The sequence below is a fragment of the Ptychodera flava genome, chromosome 14 (genome assembly GCF_041260155.1).
Source record: "Ptychodera flava strain L36383 chromosome 14, AS_Pfla_20210202, whole genome shotgun sequence".
Lineage (NCBI taxonomy): Eukaryota > Metazoa > Hemichordata > Enteropneusta > Ptychoderidae > Ptychodera > Ptychodera flava.
The window spans coordinates 30,301,611-30,305,267 of NC_091941.1; positions in this window are offsets into that span (position 1 = coordinate 30,301,611).

Consider the following 3,657-nt stretch of genomic DNA (forward strand, 5'->3'; position numbering starts at 1 on the left):
GTATCTCAGAAACGCTTCAGTAACTTTTTCTGAAATTTGGTCTGGTGGTCACTTGGGCATGTATCTCAAACGGTCTTTTTTCTTTTTTTGATTGAATCATTTTAAAGTCACTTTTTTAGCTTTTTTGTGAAAACCACTATTTTCAATTTTTCCTCAAAACCACTGATTTGATTATTGTGATATTTGGCATGGGTGTTCGTATAGTTGAAATGCCGTCAGAAATGTTCAAAATTTGGTGATACATGCCTTGTATTATTTTTAAACAATATTTTTATCCATTTTTATTTTATATTTACTTGGTTTTGACTCGCTTTCGTTAAAGCTACCGTCTGCGCATGCGCACAACTCTAGGACAAATTCTGAGTTGAAGGACGAATCGGACGCCATCTTGTTTCTTGGTCTGGGCACATTTTTGACGTTGTGAACGTTTCACTGTGTATTTCAATATTTTCTATAGTTATGAAGTTGACAGTGATGCACTTTTGCGGCTGTCGTGTATTTTTTGGTACGAAAGGCGCCTTTGATCGACTGAAGAATGATGGCCTCCGTATGCGATAAACACCGGTACCGGCAGGCATATCAGTTCTACTGAGGAAGTAATCCACTGGCCCGTATAGGTCAGGGACTCACTTAGGGGAGAAACACTTGATTTCGGGGGGGGGGGGGGGGTATGGAGGATTTTTAGAAAAAAAAATTGTCACCAGGTGAAATAAAAGAAAAAAATAAGCCTGTAATGGCTTGAGAAAAAAAATTCTCATAACGGACAGAAATAAAAAAGGAATTGTCACAATGCAGTTGAAATGAGCAAAATTTTGGAAACTTCATTCTCATGTATTCTTTGCTAGCATGCTGCCATAGGCAGCGCAAATGTTTTTACCACAAGCAATTCTCATGTGTTTTTTTTCCCAGCACTTATGATATAAGCATTCACTACTTTACGCCTCAGTGCACTCGATGTTTTCCTTCCCTTTTCTGACCCAAGAAATCATATTTCAGGATTTCTGTTGCAATATCTCAATGGTACAGGCAATATCTAGATGGGACTATTTGATTTCTGTACATTGTGAAAATTTAAAACACAAAACAGGAGTCAATAAACTACTGTTAAAACCAATATATTATTCTCTCAACATAAATATGTTAGAAAGATTACAAGTTGTCAATGAAAAATTGAGGAACAACAAATATAATGAAATACAATGTGTGAGCCTTGTTTCTCTGACCACAAAAGATAACATCTCCCCTCAGAACTTAAAAGGAATTGACTGTTATAAAGAAAAGCAGGTATAGTACTGATCACAGTTGATTTGTCAAAAAAGTGTTCTATAATTTAAAGTTGTATATATACTAGACTTTCCATTTTGTTTTCATTTGTTGGAATGTAAAATGAATATATAAAACCATCCTGTGATATGTGAAACACTGGCTTAAATTTGAAAAATTGCACTGCTACTCCATTTGATAAAAAAAAATTGATGCAGGTCTGACAGTTGAAATTAAAAAATGCTGTCTCTCTGACAAAAAAAAGTTCCCATACCCACTTTCTGCATACCCCCGAAATCAAATGGGTCTCCCCCTTACTATGCGCATGCGCATATAACAAGTTAGCGTTGTTTTGCAAGGACTTTGAAAAATCAAACCGACGTGCCATCTTGTTTCTCGGTCTTGTGCAAATTTTGACGTTTTGAAGTTTTTAGCGTTTATTTGATAATGTTTTGTAAATATGAAGTTCACAGTGATTGTACTTTTGTTGCTGTCATGTATTTTTTGGCACGAAACGCTCCTTCGATAGACTGAAGAATGATGGCCTCCGTACTCGGTACTCCCCAGTACCGGCGAATCCATTACTTTAGCGAGGCAATCCCACCGGCGGCCCGTTAGTAATAGCTGGGTGAGAGCGAGGGAACGCTCTGTCCTTCTACCTCCATGTCATAACAAACTAGCGTCGTTTTATGTTGATGTACTGTCCTTTCGACACAGCGATAACTTTAAGTTTTCTGTTGCTTATTTTGGGTAATTTCGACAGTTGTGCATTGATTTTGACATCATTATTGACTTCGATCGCTAAAGACAGTGTGTGCTTATGTTGACCGATTTACGCGCACTTCAGAATCACGGCATAATCCGACATGGTAATTTGGCATGATCATCAGATCATACATGATCCGAGATTGCACTTTAGCAAGGTCACGATAACTAATGTTGTTTGTTTCACTGTCGTTTAATACCTATATTTCCACTAAAAGACCATTAGAATTTCCTCCTGGCTACTTTGAAATCGTGCATTGGCATGCATGTAGTTGTCAACATAACTATGCTTGAATGTAGTAGACTCTTACTATGAATATATCGACTGTCACTGCATATTGCATATGTGTGCAAGTCACTCCATATCATATCAAAAATGTAGTATTGCGACGTTTGAGCTGCCAGAAGCCAGAATTTACAGTTTATGAGAAAGTTATCTTACATGTAAAACTCAGTTCTACTGTGAACAAAATGCAAGCTATGTTGCATAACTATCGTGAATAACATAATATTTTGTACCTATCACCGTGTCAGAAAATCAGAAGGAAACAACCAGTCAGACAAACTCTGGTCAGGATGATACTGTCCAATTTAATATTTGTCTCTCGGCACACACCAGATACTCATGACTGTAAAACAACATTTCCATATAATTGTATATTCAGTTTTTATATTTAGTTTGCTTTTCACCATATTCTATGTCCTTCCCTGCACTACATAATTCAAAATTAAATATTGTTTTTGGCCTATACATACTTGAGGGGTAAGCTTATTTAGTCTCATACATTAAAGATGCACTGTTGACCTACAGAGTCCAAACTTTTTATCATTGTATTGTAGATAGGTGTACACTCCAAATACTAAGTACAAGTGTGGTGAGTGTAACAAGCAAATGTTTTTAGTCAATGGCCCAAATTTATTTTCTATTTGATGGACAATAAATACATGTGTAATCAATGCCAACAATCCAGTTTAAGTAATTTGGTTTAGATTAGCCATTGTCCATTATATTACAATAGTTTGTGGCTAAATTTTCTCCCCTTCTGTATCATATAAGTTGACCGTTTCCTGTTTTAGATATTGTTGATCCTATTGAGTCATTCTTAATTCACTTTCATATTAACTTTCATTTATGTCCAAACAATTTGACTTTTTGCCAAATTTCACATTTATGGCAAATAATAAACAGTAAGGAGGTACAAAGGACGTCGGTGCCCCCAGGCCCCATGTTTATTTACAGCCTTCCTTGAAGCAACTTTTTTTGGCTTTAGTAATCATTGCAATCTGTGGCGCAATACACAACACTGCGCCAAGAGACAATAATTTTGCTACTTGCCATAGTGCCAAACGGAGTTGGGTGATACAATAAATGATAGGGTTGGCAGCTTGGCAGTCCATCGTGATTTTTACCATGAAGCACAGAAGAACAACCAAATTACATGTCAACTTGACAGAAAAGAATGGGATGTAGCTTACTGTGAAATAATTTCAAATTGTAAATAGAAATGAAGTGTATAAAGTCATCTTACTAAAACTCTACATTTTACTTGGGGAACATAAACATCGCTTTATCTGAGTATTGGGCAACAAGCAACTGCCAGACTAACAAAATATCCATCACGAGATGTC